Raw genomic sequence first — 19,783 nt, forward strand, 5'->3', positions numbered from 1 at the left:
TTAATTGCCTTTTCACAAATGAAACAATATTCTTTAGGAGCCAGGTCGGTCAGGGTTACATTTGGAGAGATTTGTGGTTTAAGAATTTTTAAAATACAGTGATCTCCACGGAAATTCCAAGAGGTCATCAATTTATATTTTAATAACTTTCAGAAAAGGAGAACATAACTTGAGAAATGAAATTCATTTATTGGTGAGAAGAAATGAGGGTCAAATTTCCACTGAGCAGGAAAATGACATCACTTTCCCCATCTTTTTTTATGTGAAAGAGTTTTTAAATTATCAAATGTACAGTAAAGCTATCAGCATCTCTGGGAAAGATTTCAATTGTTAGAGGCACACAGAAGAAAGTCAAGAATTGTTAACATGCACACTAGACAGTGGTTTCTTCTCATTTTCTATCTTGAGGAAGATCCAAGTGGGAGTCTTCAGATCTACAGTGTCTTACATCAGTCAGACTTTACTTTCTTCAATGAAAACTTTTTCTTTTTGTTTTTTTTTTATTTTAAGGAGAAAAAATGGGTTGGCTTCTGTGTAAGAAATTGTCTCTGAACTCCTCATTTTTGTACATCTGGCAAGTTTCTCTAGTTAATACTTAAATATGGTAGGTCAAGATAGTCTCACACTTTCAGGGGATAAAGGAGGTGCTTAGAGAGGAAATAGATGTTCTTTGTGTCTGAATGTGTTCGATTTCATTCTGAAAACACATTAAAACTTTACTTTCATTCTCTCCTCGGAGGCAGCTACATCTTTTATCCTGATTTGGAATGTACTTCCTGACCTGCTGGTTATATTTACACAGGGAAAGCCAATGAAAAAAATGAAAGCAAAGAAAGAAACCTCTTGTTTGGTACACCTGCCTCCAGGTCCCTCTCCACCTGTGGGAAGCAGTTATTACTCTGGAGAACGCTGAAACTGGTCACGAGCAAGTGAGGCTTTAGAAAGCTGAAGGTCCTTATGCTACATATGTCTAGTCTCTGAGTTTTTCTAATTTTTGAAAGATTCTAAATAAATACCTGGAAACTGTGGTAAAATGGGGGCAACGCTTTACCAGAGGAAAGCAGTCAGAGCCCATGCTGCATTTCTCAGTAACTGTACACAGTGATAGAGACTGTCATTCTTCAGGAATTGCAGGCTCTTCAATGTTCAGAGCAGAGGAGTGTACAAATAGGGTAGGGACTGTAAGGAAAAAAGAGGGGTTTAGATAGGGGAGTTTGGGAAGAAAGATACTTAAAAAAATACTATCAGAAAGGCTTATTGCATGATACCCTCTGTATATGCCTTTTATTACTCCTTTAATAAAACTTGAAATACTGGGATATAAGTTTGACTCCAAGTGATGGAGAGAAAGACTGAGAAAGTGACAGAGTTGGATGGAAGCATCCTAGACTTCTATGGAAGGTTTAACAAAGCCATACAGGAGTTCTTGGGCCAAAGTCAGCCAATAAAGGGCTATGGCTCCCTGCAATGGGTTCACTTTAATACCCTGGCCACACTTAGTCACTGGGGGAAAGCAGCCCATGGTAGATGTCATGAGGGTGCAAATGCATCACGGATTTCAAAGAGTGATGAGACCCTAAGTCAGTTACACTCCCTGTATGAGATACACTCACATCTCTATCACAGTCTCCTTTCATCCAAATAAAAAATCCCAAGGTTCAAAAACCCCAACATAACTCATTTGCTTTATCACAAATATAGTTTCAAAACAAAATTGCCAATATTATTATCAATAACGTGTTTATTCAAAACAGTTTAAGGCTTTTGCAGATCTTTTTTTTCCTTAGAGTATATCTCATTATGGATGTATGGCAAAATTACTATGTTTTAAAGTAACTTCAGTTGCAAAAGGTCATTTTTAAATAGGTATGATACCAGCTAGATACACATTTAGGTTCATTTATTTTTCAATGTTTAAGATATTTTAAATTCTTCTTTTTAATTATATAAAATATTCACAGAATTCTACAATGAAATCTACAACTTAAGATTTACAGAAGTTTAGCTTGCATCTCCCCCAGTCCTTTCTACCCTTTTATTCCCTTCCTTCTACATAGATCATCATTTTTTAAAAAAAGAATTAGTCATATTGCTTTTCAACTGTTCATATTGTTTTTAATAAAAGCAAACATTCTATACATGTTTGCCTTGACCTTGCTTTTTTACTTAACATTATATTCAGGGGATTATGCCATAGTAGTAACAGACATTTCACTCCTTTTTTAGGTACATAGTACTTGATTGTAGGAATATACAATAGGTTAGTCACTCAGCTGCTGATAGTCATTGGGTTGTTTTCCCTTATTTGCTACGAAAAATACTGCTTGAGCATATTGCTTTGTGTATAGGTCATTTCATGTTTTTGCCAGTATATGCTTGGAATAAATTCTAGAAGGAAGATTTCTGGTCAAAGAGTACATAAACATTTTATTGTGTTCAATATTATAAAGTTCCTCTTTAATGGGATTGTGCCATTTTGTAGTCCCACGTACAGTTTTAAGAGTACAAGTTTTTACATCCTTATCAACAATCAGTGTTTCATAGTTTTCGTTATAGAGATTTTTCACTTCTTTTGTAAAGTAAATTCCTAGGTATTTAATTTTATATGTGGTTATTGTAGATGAGATTACTTTTTAAATATTTTTTCGGATTGTTCATTGTTTGCATATAGGAAGGTTGCTGACTTTTGTATGTTGATTTTGTTTACTGCAACTTCACTGAATTGTTTGCTTTTTTTTTTGGTGGAGTCTTGAGTTATTTTCCAATATAAGATTATATCATCTACAAACAAGTATAATTTGACTTCCTTTCCAATTGGGATGCCGTTTATTTCTTTTTCTTTTCTGATTGCTCTAGCTAGGACTTCCAGTACTACGTTCAATAACAGTGGTGACAGTGTGCATTCTTGTCACATTCCAGATCTTAGAGGAAAGGCTTTCAGTTTCTCTCCATTTAGTATGATCCTAACTGTGAATCTTCATACATGGCTTTTATTATGTTGAGTTATGTTCCTTGTATCCCCAGATTTTTGAGAGTTTTTATCATAAAGGGATGTTGAATTATATCAAATACTCTTTCAGCATAAATTGAAATGATTATATGGTTTTTATCCTTCATTCTGTTTATAGGCTGAATCACATTGATTGACTTGCATATGTTGAAACATCTTTGCATCCCAGGGATAAATGCCACTTGATCATGATGAATGATCTTTCTAATGTATTGTTGAATTTGGTTTGCTTCTATTTTGTTGAGGATTTTTACATCAATATTCATGAGAGATATTTGTCTATAGTTTCCTTTTTTGATGTGTCTTGTCTCATTTTGGTATCAGGATAATATTAGCCTTGTAGAATGAGTTTGGAAGTATTCCCTCCTCCCCTATTTTTTATAATAGGTTGAGTAGGATTGGTATTAACTCTTCTTAAATGTTTGTGAGAATTTAACAGTGAAGCCATCAGGTCCCAGGCTTTTCTTTACTAGGAGATTTTTTATTACAGCTTTGGTCTCATTACTTATTGATCTGTTCAGGTTTTGGACTTCTTCATTATTCAAACTTGGCTGGTTGTATGTATCTAAGAATTTGTCCACTTCTAGATTTTCCAACTCATAGTTGCTCATGGTAGCCACTAATGATCTTTTGAATTTCTGCAGTATCAGTTGTAATGTGTTTTTTACATTTCTGATTTTATTTATTTGGATAGTCTTTCTTTTTTTCTTTGTTACCTGGTTAGAGGTTTGTCAATTTTGTTTAACTTTTCAAAAAGCAACTCTTTGTTTCATTGATATTTTGTGTTGTTTTATTCATTTCAATTTCCTTTATTTCTGCTCTGATCTTTATTATTCCTTTCCTTCTACTAATTTTGGATTTGGTTTGCTCTTGCTTTTCCAGGTCTTTATGATGCATCACTAGATTGTTCATTTGAAGTTTTTCCTCTTTTGTTATGTAGGCACTTATAGTGATAAACTTACCTCTGAGTACTGCTTTTGCTGTATCCCATAGATTTTGATATGTTGTGTTTCCATAATCATTTCTTTCAAGAAATTTTTCAATTCCCTTCTTAATTTCTTCATTGACCAACTGGTCACTCAGGAGCATATCATTTAATTTGTATGTATTTGTATAGTTTCCAAAATTATTCTTTTTATTAATTTCTAGTTGTATTCCATTGTGGTCAGAGAAGATGCTTGATATTATTTTAATTTTTTGAATGTTTTAAGACTTGTTTTGTGACCTAACATATGGTTTATCCTTGGAAATGATCCATGTGCTGAGGAAAAAAATTCTGCAGCTCTTTGATGAAATCTTCTATACATATCCATTAAATTCAGTTGGGCTATCCTGCAGATTAAGTCTGATTTTTTTTATTGTTGATTTTCTATCTGGATGATCTATCCAATGCTGAAAGTGTGGTGTTGAAATCTCCAGCTATTATTGTATTGGGACCTCTCTCTTTAGTCTAATATTATTTCCTTTACATATCTAGGTGCTCCAGTGTTGGGTACATGTATATATATTTAAAATTGTTGAATCCTCTTGCTGAATTGACCTCTTTATCATTATACAGTGACCTTCTTTGTATCTTCTTATAATTTTTGTCTGAAACCTTTTTTTGTCTGATATAAGTATAGTGACTCCTGCTCTTTTTTGGTATCCATTGACATAGAATCTTATTTTCCATGCCTTTATTTTCAGTTGATGAGTTCTTTATAGGTAAAGTATGTTTCTTGTAGGCAACAGATCAATGGGTCTGGATTTTTTAATCCATTCATCCACTCTATGTCTTTTTATTGGAGAGTTTAGTCTTTATACATTCAATGTTGTTGTTGTTGTTATTATTATTATTGAAATTGAGTCTCGCTGTATTGCCTAGCCTGGAGTGTAGTGGCATGATCTCAGCTCACTGCAATCTCCACCTCCCAGGTTCAAATGACTCTCATGCCTCAGCCTCCCGAGGATAGTCTTTATTTTTAATTTGTTAAGCTGGTTAGAGCCTAACAAAGGCTCTAATCTTTGTAGCTGGGATTACAGGCACCCGCCACTACACCCAGCTAATTTTTGTATTTTAGGTAGAGACAGGGCTTCACCATGTTGGACAGGCTAGTCTCGAACTCTTGACCTCAAGTGATCTGCCCTCCTTGGCCTCCCAAAGTGCTGGGATTACAAGCTTGAGCCATGGTGCCCAGCCTCAATGTTATTATTGATAAGTAAGGACTTATTCCTGCCATGTTGTTATTTGTTTTATGGTTATTTTGTGGTATTCTTTTCCTTGTTTCCTTCCTTCCTGCCTTTCTTTTAGTGAAGGTGATTTTCTCTGGTGGTATAATTTAATTTCTTGCTTTTTAGTTCTGTGTATCTGTTGTAGGATTTTTTACTTGAGGTTACTATGAGGCTTGCAAATACTATCTTATAGTCCATTATTTGAAGCTGAAAATAACACTGATTGCATAAACAAGCAAAAAGAAAACAAAAACTCTACACTTTAACCTCATTCACTCACTTTTTAGTATTTTGTTGTTTTTATTTATATCTTACCACATTGTCCATGTCTTAAAAAGTTGTTGTAGTTATTATTTCTGATTGGCTCATTGTTTAGTCTTTCTATTTAAGATAAGCAGTTTACACAACACAGTTACAGTGTTATAGTCTGTGTTTTTCTGTGATTTGCCCTTTTGAGGCTATTTTCTAGATCTTGTAGGTGTGCTTCATGGTTTTTCATTCTTTTTTCCTTTTGTCTCCTCTGACCGTGTATTTTCAAATAGGCTTTCTTCAAAGCTCTCTATTTCTCTCTTCTGCTTGATCTGTTCTGCTATTAAAGGACTCCAATGCATTCTTCAGTATGCCAGTCACACTTTTCACCTCCAGAATTTCTGCTTGACTCTTTTTATTTCAATCTCTTTGTTAAATTTATCTGATAGAAGCCTGATTTCCTTCTTTGCGGCATCAAATTCCTTTGAGTTTCCTCAATACAGCTATTTTGAATTCTCTGTCTGAAAGGTCACGCATTTTCTCCAGCATTCGTCCAATACCTTATTTAGTTCATTTGATGAGGTCATGTTTTCCTGGATAGCACTGATGCTAATAAATGTTCTTTGGTGTCTGGGCATTGAAGAGTTAGGTATTTATTGCAGCCTTCACTATCTGGGCTGATTTGTAGCTATCATTCTTGGGAAGTCTTTTCAGATATCTAAAAGGACTTGAGTGTTGTGATCTAAGGTGTATCTGCTTTAGGGGGCACCCCAAGTCCAGTAATGCTGTGGTTCTTTCAGGCTCATAGAGGTACCACCTTGATGGTCTTGAACAAGTTCCAGGAGAATTCACTGGATTACCAGGCAGAGACTGTTGTTCTCTTCTCTTACTTTCTCCCAAGCATATAGACTCTCTGTCTCTGTTCTGAGCCACCTAAAGCTGGGGGTGGAGTGACAGAAACACCCCTGTGACCACCACCACTATGACTGCACTGCATCAGACCTGACACCAGAAAAGCACTGAGTCTCATCAAGGTGTGATGTAACCACTCTCTGGCTAAGCCTATGTTCACTCAAGACCTCAGAGCTCTACAATCAGCCAGTGGCAAAGCCAGACAGGTCTGTGTCCTTTCCTTTAGGGTGGCGAGGTCCCACAGGACCCACATGGGTCCAGAAACACCATCCAGGAGTCAAGGGCTAGAGTCAAAAAGCCTAGAATTCTACCTGGTGTTCTATTGTATTGCAGCTGAGCTGGCACTCAGACCACAAAACACAGTCCTTCCCACTCTTCCCTCTCTTTTCCAAAGGCAGAGGAGACTTACCCCAAAGCCACTAACACCCCAGGCCCTGTGGAGTACTGCCAGACTACCATTGATGTTCTCTTAAGGGTCACGGTCTCTTTAGTCAGCTTGTCATGAATGCTGCTTGGCTTGAGACTCACCTTTCAGGGCAGTGGGTATCCCTCTGGCCTAGGGCAGGTTCAGAAATGCGACCCAAAAGTCAAGTCCTGGAATTGGGGACCCCAAAAGCCCACTTAGTGCTCTACCCACCTGTGGCTATGCTGGTACCTAAAGCGCAAGACAAGGTCCCCTTTACTTTTCCCTCTGCTTTCCCAAGCCAAAGGAGTTTTGCCCTGTAGCCACCATAGCTGGTAATGTGCTGAGTCTCACCTGAAGCCAGCAAGTCTAGAGGCTCACCAAGGCCCTTGACATAGTACCTGGGTATCACTGCTGGTATTCAGAGCCCAGGGGCTCTTCAGTTAGCAGGTGATAAATACTTCCAGGACTGGGTATTTTCCTTCAAGGCAGAGGTTTCCCTTCTGACCCAGGGTGTGTCTAGAAGTTAGCACCTGGAACAGGGGTCTCACAATTCTGGCCAGTGCTCTGTCCTGTGGCTGAGCTGGTATCATAGATGCAAGACAAAGTCCTCCCCACTCTTACCTCTGCTCTCCTCAAGCAGAAGGAAGAGGTCTTTTTTGGAGTCATGGGCTATGCAGCCTGGGGTTAGGGGAGGGATGTTGCCAGCACTCCCTTGGCTGTCCCAGCTGGTGTCTCAGTATGTTATGTGATCCCTTAGTCCACTGTCTCTAGGCCTAGTTCAACACTAGGATTTGCCTAAGCATTGCAGTCCTTATGGCCTAGACTGCCTTTCAAGTTTACTTGGAGACACAGAGTACAGTAGCCCTCAGTAGTGAGGGGTGTGGGAACTCAAGTTCCAACTACTAGTTTCGTCAATTCTGTTCTGGCTAGGGCTGGTTTAAATGCTCCTTCCATGGGCAGGCGTCTGCTGAATTTGGTCTGGTATCCTTTTTACTCTAGCAGGATAGCAATGAGTTCAATGCCTCACAATTGCAGTGTTCTCTCTCTCCCACTGCCCAGAGATGATCTCCACACAATGCAGCTTCTGCCAGGGGTGAGGGAGGAGACTGGCATCTGCCACTCAGGACTGTGTTTTCTATCTCTTCAATGCCTCTTTTAGTGATATAAAGTTAAAGACAGCTACTGAGGGCTCACATGATTTTTGGTTCTTACACAGGTGCTTTTTTTCTGTGGAGGTAGTTGTTAACTTGGTGTCTTTTGGCGAAGAGACTATGGGTGAAGCCTTATATTCCCCCATCTTGCTCCACCTCTTCCCTTATATTCTCTCATAATGAGCTTTGCACTCCTGCATCAAGAAGTACAATCTACTTCCCCTTTCTTTGATCTATATATTATGGCGGAAGTAATACTAAAAACTCCTCAAAGCTTCCACTTTTGCAGTTGGGAAAAGCCAGTCACCATGGAAGAAGTCCAAATACCATGAACCTGTCATGTTATATGAAAACCCAAACTAGCTACAAGGAAAGTTCACATGAAAAGAGAAACCAACCCCTAGCTGTTCCAGCCATTCCCAGCTGAAGAGATATATAACTAAAGAAGCCATTTTGAACATTCCAGCCCTAACAGATACCACATGGAGTAGAAACAAGCTACACCAGCCAAGACCTGCACAATTTGTGGAATAATGACCAAATAAATAAATATTTTTATCAATCACTGAGTTTTGAGGTGGTTTTATTGCAGCAATAAATAACCAAAATAGAAATGATTATGATTTTTCTCATTAGTGCTATTTATATGATGTATTATACTGTTTCCTGTCTTCTAGTGAATCACTCTTGTACTCTTAGAGTAAACCTCACTTACTCATGAGATATTATTTTTAAATGCAGTGTTCTATTTTACTTATTTCTCTATTATATTCATAAGTGAGGTCAGTCTGCAGATACCTTTTTAGATATAATCTTTATAAGGTTTTTTAATCTATGTTCTACACACTTCAAAAAACGAATTTAGAAGTTTTCCTTTTTTTTTTTTCCAACGCTCTGAAATAGTCTAAGTCGCATCTGGGATTATAAAATATTTAAAATTTGTTCAATTCCTGTGAAATCATCTGTGCCTGATGCTCTTATTTGGTGGAGTTCTTTTAACTATTCTGAGTCAAGGGTTAACCTCAAGTTTGTGTTGATCTGTGCCTTCTTAGGAGAATGACCTCTGGAATTCCTAAGCTACCTTTGTCAGGACTGCAGGAATTGATTTGCACACCAGCCATTTAGAATTTGGTTGGTTTTGCTTGCCGCTAATAATCTAGAGAGCTATGAGAACTTTAAGGTTCCTGGCCAAAAAAAAAAAAACACACAAAAAGCAAACAAACAAAAAAAACATAAAAGTCTTCAGTAAGTTCTGAACAGAAATTGTACATTATTTATTATTTGAAAAAGTAGGTGAGAATAAAATTGTTTAAATGATGTTTATTTCCAAGGTAATTCAATTTAATTAGTAATTTTAGTAGGTTTTACATCTTCTTTAGGAAACAGAGACAAACTGTGACATGGGTTCAAAGTTTTAACGTTCAGAAAAGATTGGCCTTGTCATTAAGAAAATTATATTAATTGGGATTTCTCTCATACTAATTCAGTTGTGTTGACCATTATTAAAATTAAGTGACATTCACTTGGAGTAAGTAGTAATAAAAAATGTGAGGCTTTCTAGTGATTTTTGATCCCAAGTTATTTATTACTGATGGGCCTTCAAGTGTGTACTTGAAAACAAAATATGTGCAAGTGTCGTTCTGGTTTGAAGATTTTGGTGGCGAAAGTTAGCTAATCACTTGTCAGTACTGTAACTGGAAACCAATCTTGGAAATACGTGATGATGCTCTTTTAAAGTAGCTGAAAAGAAATTATTTTGTGTTTTTTCTTGCTTTGTCCTTTTTTGTTGTTGTATAGTATTTAAGTAAAAGGAGATTATTTATCTTGATACTGAATTTCCAAAACTGGTATTTGCATTAACTATTTTTTAATGATGGAGATTACGTAAAGTTAGTTGTCTTACTTTGATACTTTTGGCATGGGACCTATGACATTTTTGATGGTTTTGGTCACAGTTCTGTCACTAGAATACTAGCAATCAGATATATGCAATGAGTAACCTAACTACTTTAATACACTGCTTTGAAGTACTGATGGCAGTAACTCCTAAATCACAGCGTTTTAATTTGTACGTGTTAGAGAGAATGATAGGACCTTCGGTAGTATAAGTATCTTATTAACTAATGCTTGTACTGTTAAGTTACAGGTCTTTGACTCTTGGATCTGAAAAAGGCACTGACACCCTGCTAAATTCTGAGCATTGACACCAGTTGAAGCATCAACAACACACTCAGGAGAAGGTGATTATCAAAATGAACTGCTTTTGTGAGACACAAGACCAGAAATTAAACTATTCAATTCTTCTAGGCCCAGGGACTGTCATGGAAGAGGTGGGTACATAAGATTGCAATAGCCAATTTTGAGTTACAAGGTTAGTTCAGACATTTTTTATAAATTAAACATTAATATAGAAAGGACACTGATGCAAGGCCAGTATCTGGGGCCATGTGTTGGAATAACAGGACTTTCTTGAAGTGTTGATCTGTGGTTTCATAGAAAATTTAAAAAGGTTGTGAAAACCTTACCTTATGGTCAAACTGATTAAAATTAGACAGATTTGCTTATAAGGTTTTATTAAAATTAGCTTTAGTAATATACCATACAAAAGGTGAAATTTTGGTTTTCTCTTTTGAGGAAAATGTTTATGTAATATTAAGAGATAAGAGATTTTGTTTACCTTTTGGGTGAACTGCAGGGAGAAAATGGAGGGGGAAGAGACAGATATACTTGGCCTCATGCTGTCTTAAGTCTTATTGATTGGGAAAATATGTTTCCTCTCTATGAGGAGTAAACATAATTTTGGCTACTTGAATGACAATTTTATAGTAACTTGTGATCCTATTTTGTGATATCTAGTGTCTTAAACCTTTGAAATCTGACAGACTTTCCAACAGCAAAATTTCATGTTAAATTCAATCTTTTGACCTCAAACTAAACTTTTTGGATATTAAGTTCCCTGAAGTCCAAGAGAGACATATTGGGCTTACTAGGCTTATTTGTAGAGTTAGAAATATACAGGAAGTACTGTCAAATCTGAGATGATGTTTAGCTTCCTTTTGATTATATTTATAGATGTGTTGTTCATATGTGTTCTAGGATTGTATGAGATTCCTAAAGTTCTTACACGTCTTAATATATATTATCATTAATATATAATTATTCTGTTAAATTGTTGTATGCCACAAAAATAAACAAATTTCCTTGTCAACCATGTCTTCATAGCTGTCTTAAGACTTTTGTCATTGAAAATTTGTTTTTCTTTGATCCTTCTCAAAAAAGAGACTTATAATCAGCTACAGTTCAATCTTGCTTCTTTGGAGGAGTTCACGAAAAGGACTCTTAAATACAAGTTTTCTGATAACTTTGGAGATTGTGCCATTGGATTAGAGACAAAACTTCCAGGGCTCCAATTTAAAGGCTTATGTGTTCATAAAGATTGCTAACCCAATATGAAGTAGAACAGGAGTTGATTGCATACACTGAACTAATGGAAGACAAAAACAATTTGTATGGCTTTTGTTGTTTGAAATGTTGCTGATTGTTTTTTCAGAGTCTAAAGAATCTTTTTCTTTTGAGCTATTTATAGCCTTGAAATATACTTTAAGTATATTGGGTATACTTTTGTAAAAAGAATTTGAGTCATATTTCTGTCTGCCTAGTTTCTCCACAATTTGTAAAGATAGAAGATCCAAATAAACACAATTAGAAATGATAGGAATGTTACCACTGGCCCCACAGAAATAAAAATAACCATCAGAAACTACAATGAGCACCTCTGAGCCCACAAACTACAAAATCTAGAAGAGATGTATAAATTCCTGGACACATACATCCTCCCAAGACTGAACAAGGAAGAAATGAAATCCCTAAACAGACCAGTAATAAACTCTGACATTGAATCAGTAATAAATAGCCTATCAACCAAAAAAAGCCCAGGAACTGATGGACTCACAGCCAAATTCTACCAGGTGTATAAATAAGTTCTGGTATTATCCCTACTGAAACTATTCCAAAGAATTGAGAAGGAGAAACTCCTCCCAAACTTATTCTATGAGGCCAGCATCATCTTGATACCAAAACCTTGCAGAGACACAACAAAAAGGAAGACTTTATGCCAGTATCTTTTGATGAACATCAATGTAAAACTCCTTAACAAAATATTGGCAAACCAAATCTAGTAGCACATCAAAAAGCTAATCTATCATGATCAAGTAGGCTTCATTCCTGGAATGCAAGTTTGGTTCAACATAAGCAAATCAATAAATGTGACTCATCACATAAATAGAACTAAAGACAAAAACTACATGATTATTTCAATAGACACAGAAAAGGCATTCAATAAAATTCAACACCCCTTCACATTAACTCTCAATAAACTAGGTATTGAAGAAACATACCTCAAAATAACAAGAGCCATCTATGACAAACCCACAGCCAACATCATACGGAATGGGCAAATGCTGGAAGCATTTCTCTTGAGAACTGGAACAAGACAAAGATGCCCTCTCTCACCATTCCCATTCTACATATTATTGGAAATCCCAGCCAGAGCAATCAGGCAAGCGAAAGAAATAAAGGGCATCCAAATAGGAAGAGAGGAAGTCAAACTATCCCTGTTTGCAGATGACATGATTCTATATCTAGAAAACCCCATAGTCTTGGCCCAAAAGTTCCTTCAGCTGATAAACTACTTCAGCAATGTTTTGGGATACAAAATCAATGTACAAAAATCACTAGCATCCCTTTACACCAACAACAGCCAAGCTGAGAGCAAGATCAGGAAGGCAATCCCGTTCACAACTGTCATACAAAAAATAAAATATCTAGGAATAGAGATAACCAGGGAGATGAAAGATCTCAATAATGAGAATGGCAAAACACTACTCAAAGAAACCAGAGAAGACACAAACAAATGGAAAAACATCTCATGCTTATGGATAGAAAGAATCAATAACATTAAAATGGCCATACTGCCCAAAGCAATTCATAGATTCAATGTTATTTCTACCAAACTACCAATGACATTCTTCACATGACAAAAAAAAAAAAAAAAAAAAAACTAGTGGAAAACTTATATAGACTCAAAAAGAGCCCAAATAGCCAGGGCAATGCAAAGTAAAGAGAACAAAGCTGGAGGCATCACGATACCCAACTTCAAACTATACTACAGAGCCACAGTAACCAAAACAACATGGCATTGGTAGAAAAAACGGGCACATAAACTAATGGAACACAATAGATAACACAGAAATAAGACCACACACCTATGACAATCTGATCTTTGGAAAACCTGACAAAAATAAGCAATGGGGAAAAGACTTGATATTCAATAAATGATGCTGGGATAACTTAGCCATATGCAGAAGATTGAAGCTGGACCCCTTCCTTACACCATATACAAAAATCAACTCAAGATGGATTGAAGACTTAAATGTAAAACTCAAAATTATAAAAACACTGGAAGACAACCTAGGCAATACCATCCTGGACATACGAATGAGCAAAGATTTCATGACAAAGATGCCAAAAGCAATTGCAACCCAAGCAAAAATTGACAAATAGGATGAAATTAAACATAAGACCTTCTACACAGCAAAAGAAACTATCAACAGAGTAAACAGACAAGCTACAGAAAGAGAGAAAATATGTGCAAACTATGCATCTGACAAAGATCTAATATTCAGCATCTATAAGGAACTTAAACAAATTTACAAGAGAAAACCCCATTAAAAAGTGGGCAAATGACATGAAGACACTTTTCAAAAGAAGACATACATGCAGCCAACAAGCATATGAAAAAACCTCAGTATCACTGACCATTTGAGAAATGCAAATCAAAATCAAAAAAAGATACCATCTTACACCAGTCAAAATGACTATGATTAAAAAGTCAAAAAAATAACATATGCTGGCAAGGCAAAAAAGAACAGTTACACACTGTTGGTGGCAGTGCAAATTAGTTCAAACACTGTGGAAAGCAGTATGGTGATTCCTCAAAAAGCTGAAAGCAGAACTACCATTCAACTCAGCAATCCCATTACTGGGTATATACTCAGAGGAATATAAATCATTCTACCATAGAGACACACACACGACAGTGTTTACTGCAGCATTATTCACAATAGCAAAGACATAGAATCAACCTAAATGCCTATCAATGACAGATTGGATAGATAAAATTTGGTACATATTTGGTACCTATACACCCAGGAATATTACGCATCCATAAAACAGAATGGGATCCTGTCTTTTGTGGGAACATGGATGGAGCCGGAGGCTATTATCCTTAGCCAACTACTGCAGCAACAGAAAACCAAATACTGCATGTTCTCATTTATTAGTGCGTATGAGAACTCATGAACACAAAGAAAGGAACAATAGACACTGGGGTCTACTTGAGGGTGGAGGGTGGGAGGAAGAAGAGAAGCAGATAACTATTGGGCACTCAGCTTAATACCTGGGTAATAAAATAATCTGTACAACAAACTTCCATGACAGAAGTTTACCTATGTAACAAACCTTCATGTGTATCCCAAATCTAAAATAAAACTTAAAAAAAAAAAAACAAAAAAACCTATTGGCTATGTGCAGTGGCCAATGTCTATAATTTCAGCACTTAAGGAGGCCAAGGTAGGAGAACCACTTGGGGCCAGGAGTTCAAGACCAGCCTGGAAAACATAGTGAGCACCCCCATCTCTAAAAACTTTAAAAATTAGCTGGACATGGTGGCACGTGCCTGTTGTCTTAGCTACTTGAGAGGCTGAGGTGGAAGGACTGCTTGAGTGAAGGAGTATGAGGCTGCAGTAAGCTATACTCATGCCATTGCGCTCTAGCCTGAGTGACAGAGCAAGACTCTATCTCTGAAAAGAAACCCCAAACTACTGGCATAGTAATAACCTCTTATTCAAAATATATTTAAATCTTTGTAAAGTCATCTTTCATGTTAGCAAAACATTTTTCTTTTTCCATAATCATTTTCCTCTCTACAGTTTTCTTTGTAATTTTTTGAACCATGCAAAAACTTATAAGATATATTAGGAGACTTTAAAGTCTAGATAATAAAATAAACCACTCATTTCCAATAAAAGCATGATGGCACATGCAATTCCAGTTGAGAATTTCACCTGGCTGGTTCAGGGTTACTGGCACAGTTACATCTGTTCTATGAAAACATTTAACAGGTCGAGGACACGGAAAAGACATTTTTCTTTTTCATTTCCACTTGAAGACACTCTAATTTGCAAAAAATATGATCTATTTACAATTTCCCAATCACATAAGAAATCATATATGGTAACTTCAGTTGATTAGTACTATGTTTCCCATTTAAACCAGTGATATATTAATATTCTCTATTAGTAGATGTCACCAGGCAGTACTTATCAGTTATATTGTCCCAATAAAGAAAACAAACTACCTTCTATTCTTTGACCATTTGTATTTAAATACATAATTCAAAGGCATAGAATGCTTTTATCTTAAATAAATTAATAGTTTCAGCCCTTTTAAAAGCTTTCGGGCCAGGCATGGTGGCTCACACCTGTAATCCCAGCACTTTGGGAGGCCAAGGCGGGCAGATACCAGGAAGTCAAGAGATCAAGACCATCCTGGCCAACATGGTGAAACCCTGTCTCTACTGAAAATACAAAAATTAGCTGGGCATGGTGGCACGTGCCTGTAGTCCCAGCTATTCGGGAGGCTGAGGCAGGAAAAATCACTTGAACCTGGGAGGCGGAGGTTGCAGTGAGCCCAGGTTGCACCACTGCATTCCAGCCTGGTGATAGACCGAGACTCCATTAAAAAAAAAAAATCATAGATATATCACTTACATGGAAAGCTTTTATACACAAAAATTAAAGTCTTAGTTATATGAAGAAATCTCAGCTCCAATATTAGACAAATTATACAAATACATTTCCATGTATATAACTAAAACTCATTTCAAGGAAAAAAATGTTTTCTAGAACCATGGTACTATTATATATCTTACTATTTACAGTAGACTTAGTTGATATCTGGACTTTGAATATAGTATATGAATTAGAAATAACAATGTACATGTTATCATAATAAATATATTTCATTTACATCTAAATATCTTTCTCTCATGCATTTTTACCTCTATCTTTCTATAATGTATTTTATTTCCAAAAGAACTTTAAAAATGTCCTATCCTTTACAAGAAACAATTGCATTAGGAAGTTATTTTCTAAAGTGTAGGTTGTTAATCATTTTGACATTGTTGTCAGCTGAAACACTGACTATAAAAATGTGATTGTTACCTACATAATCTAATGTACCACAAATACCGTTGTAAGAACCCTAATATGGCATATTTTATTGTTTAATAAAATTAACAAGTAATTTTCAAAGCTACACTTACTATATATTTGAAACTCCACAGACTAAATGATTTTTTAAAATATTATTGTTGCTTATATACTTTAGTTGAACAGTTTTCATGGTTATCAGAGTTTTGGCTTACACTGAAAGTCCACACCTGACCAAATATTGGCATGAATGTTTCAAACAGTTAACTGAGCTACCAGTAGCATGGCCCATGTCAATTATCCATCTTTAACAATATATTTTTTTAAGTTTCTTTATCAGCTTTCTGCTAAGTTTGTAAAACCCATTACTTTCAGGAAAGGAAGACAATGTAACTGAAAGGCTCTCCTTAAGCAGTTATAGCATAGTTTGGTATATATGAAGAGGCAATTTTTGTTTTTCAGATTTCATATTTAGGACTATGCATGTGTATGCGTGTGTGTGTGTGTGTGTGTGTGTGTGTGTTTTAATACCTTTAAGTACTTAGAAAATATTGTAAGTTATATATATATATATATAGCTACTCCCTGAATCACATAGAAAGTTAAATTAGAAACATTGTTAACATCAGGATTAAAATGGTGGGGAATGAAGAAGAATCAGTGACAAACTCTATCATTTTCAATATAACTAATTCTTAACAGTAAATAAGAAACTAAAACCCACTTATAATCACTTAAACAAGAAGATGATATTACCCAACCAAATATCTAAAGACATTTAAGACTGAAGTTGAGACTTGGCTATAAAATGCATAATTTGTCTATATCAGATCAGTCAAACATATGTAGATAAAGGTGTATTTAAATATAGGGAAGAGAGGTTGAAGAGTTGCATATAGTGACCCAGGACTCAGTTGATTCAATCGCAATAAAACGAGATAACTTGCACTTCATATCAACCAACAAATACTAGTATTAACTAAATGTTTACTAGATGTAACATAATTTACAGGTCTTATTCACGATTTTATATGCCAACACGCCTAGTACATGTTTGAGCTCAATAAATGATTGTGGAATTGATAAATAAAATCTATAGTAAGGGACAGATTAGAGGTGTATTGTATGAAAATTTAGGTGGCTGCATTTTTTAATCCCTATAATCATATACAATAATTATAAAATATTTAAATATTAAAAATATTAAAAGTATAAAGATATTTTGGGGATAGTTTAATACTTTAATTTATAACATAACCTAATATAAAAGTCAATATGTTATTTCATAAACTGATAACATTTAAGAAGTTTGAGTGAACAGAGAAAAAATTTGACAAAGTAATTTCTGTAGAAAAATTTTCATATTTTCCTTTTACCTTATAACAATGAAAGTGAATTTTATAAAATATAAATAAACTGTGTTTAATGTATGTATCAAAAATTATATTTTGCATTGGATTTTTTAAAATATCTTCTTAATTTATAAAATACATGAGTATGCTCAATCGAATAAAAAAAGAATTCATTCAAATACAGTATTTAATATGAACAATTAAATACTTTTCTATTAGAGATAATTTACTCCTTTAAGCAGCAACTCACAAAGTATGTTCAGTGGAAGTCTGGGCCTACAAGAACTTCATCAAAAACGTGTCCACAGTTACCCTGTTGAAAATCCACAATGCACAGCAGCATATTTAAGGCACTGAAATGTTTTATAGTGAAGACGCTCTTTAATTCTCTTAACCCAATGTTTCTAAAATTTACTTAACCATAGAGTCACTCTTGTCTTTTCAGAGAACATCTGTTAACATGTGTAAGAAGTAAACTGCAGAATATATCTTTTTAAAAGCTGTGGTAAACATTCCAATAGTTTGATTGATACTGCCTTCTTTTTCACTCTTCACCAAGTCCTAAGTTTCCATCTATAATATATCTACAATCCATTCGATTTCTTCTATCATTTCTCCCACTATTCTAAACCCAAACCATCATCATCATTTATGTTTATTATAATAGCATCTTAGCGAGTGTCTCCAAATTTACTCTCCAATCAATTTTCCTTACTGAAGCCAGAATAGTTTAAAAATTGTGTGTGTGTGTGTTACTTTCTTGATTAAACCATTTTAATCAATTATTTCTCATAGTGCTTAGAAAAAATACAAAAATCACAAACCTGTCTTAATAGATTTTGCTAGACATTTCTTGCCACTCTCTTCCTCTCACTACTCTCCTCCCACACTGACTATGCATACAGTTCTTGAAACATGTGATGATTTTTCCCACCTTAGGTCTTCCTATAAGTTATTTTCTTTGCTGAAAACGCTACCTGGAATTTTTTTTGTCTCCCTAACTCCTGCTTTTCTGTAATTTCTCTTTTAATGTCATGTCCTCATAAAGCCCTTACTGACCAACATTCTAAATCAGGCTGCACTGTATACAATTATACAATTTCCACGAAAGACAATTATAGAACCTGACAATACAGCATATAAAAACTAAATTTTATTATAGAAGATAGCAATGTTAGAGGGTAAATGAGTTGAGCAAATCATCATACCCTGATCAGAGTCCTAACACATGCAAACACATACAGGGAGATAGGAGGATGGAGGAGCCTCAGTAACCTCACTGGAATAAGACCAAAATATACTGCATTCACAGAACCTGAGCTTCTTATATCTGTTATGTAGGCAGATATTTTAAAAGCCTAGCTCTCATGTTTTACAATGGGTTCTCTTTTATTTTAGGTTCAGGTGGTACATGTGCAATTACCTGGGTAAATTGCATGTCACTAAGGCTTGACATACGAATAATCCCATCGCCAAGGTAGCGAGGATAGTACCTGATATGTACACTTCCAATTTATGCCTGCCTCATATCCTCCTACCTCAAGCTGTCCCGACCTAGTGCCTATTGTTTCCATCTTTGAGTCCATGTCTGTAAAATGTTTAGCTCCCACTTATACTTGAGAACATAAGGTATTTGAATTTCTGTTCCTGCATTATTTCACTTAGGATAATGGCCTCCAGCTATTAATACATCCATGTTGCTGCAAAGGACATGATCTCATTCTTTTTCACGGCTGCTAAGTATTCCACAGTGTATATTTACCATATTTTCTTTATCCGGTTCACCATTGATAGGCGTCTTGGTTGATTCCATGTCTTTACTATTGTGAGCAGTGCTGCAATGAACACACAAGGGCGTGTGCCTTTTTGATAGAACAATTTATTTTCCTTTGGGTATATACCCAATACTGGGATTGCTGGGTCAAATGGTAGTTCTGTTTTAAGTTCTTGGTGAAATCACTAAATTGTATTCCACAGTGGCTAAACTAATTTACATTCTTACCAGCAGAGTATAGGTGTTCCCTTTTCTTCACAACCTTGCCAAAATCTTGTTTTTTGACTTTTTAACAATAGGTATTCTGACTGGTGTGAAATGGTATCTCATGTGGTTTTAATTTGCATTTCTCTAATGATTAATGATGACAAACATTTTTTCATGTATTTGTTAGCGGTTTGTATGTCTTTTTTTTGAGATATGTCTGTTCATGTCCTTTGCCCATTTT

At 35.5% G+C, this 19,783-nt stretch overlaps 1 protein-coding gene across 5 annotated transcripts in view; it reads right to left on the minus strand.

The window, feature by feature from the left end:
* CFAP299 (cilia and flagella associated protein 299) overlaps positions 1-19,783 on the minus strand; it is a 692,782-nt gene that overhangs the window by 399,171 nt on the left and 273,828 nt on the right. The gene's annotated exons all lie outside the window — the stretch shown is intronic.

The sequence above is a fragment of the Pan troglodytes genome, chromosome 3 (assembly GCF_028858775.2).
Source record: "Pan troglodytes isolate AG18354 chromosome 3, NHGRI_mPanTro3-v2.0_pri, whole genome shotgun sequence".
Lineage (NCBI taxonomy): Eukaryota > Metazoa > Chordata > Mammalia > Primates > Hominidae > Pan > Pan troglodytes.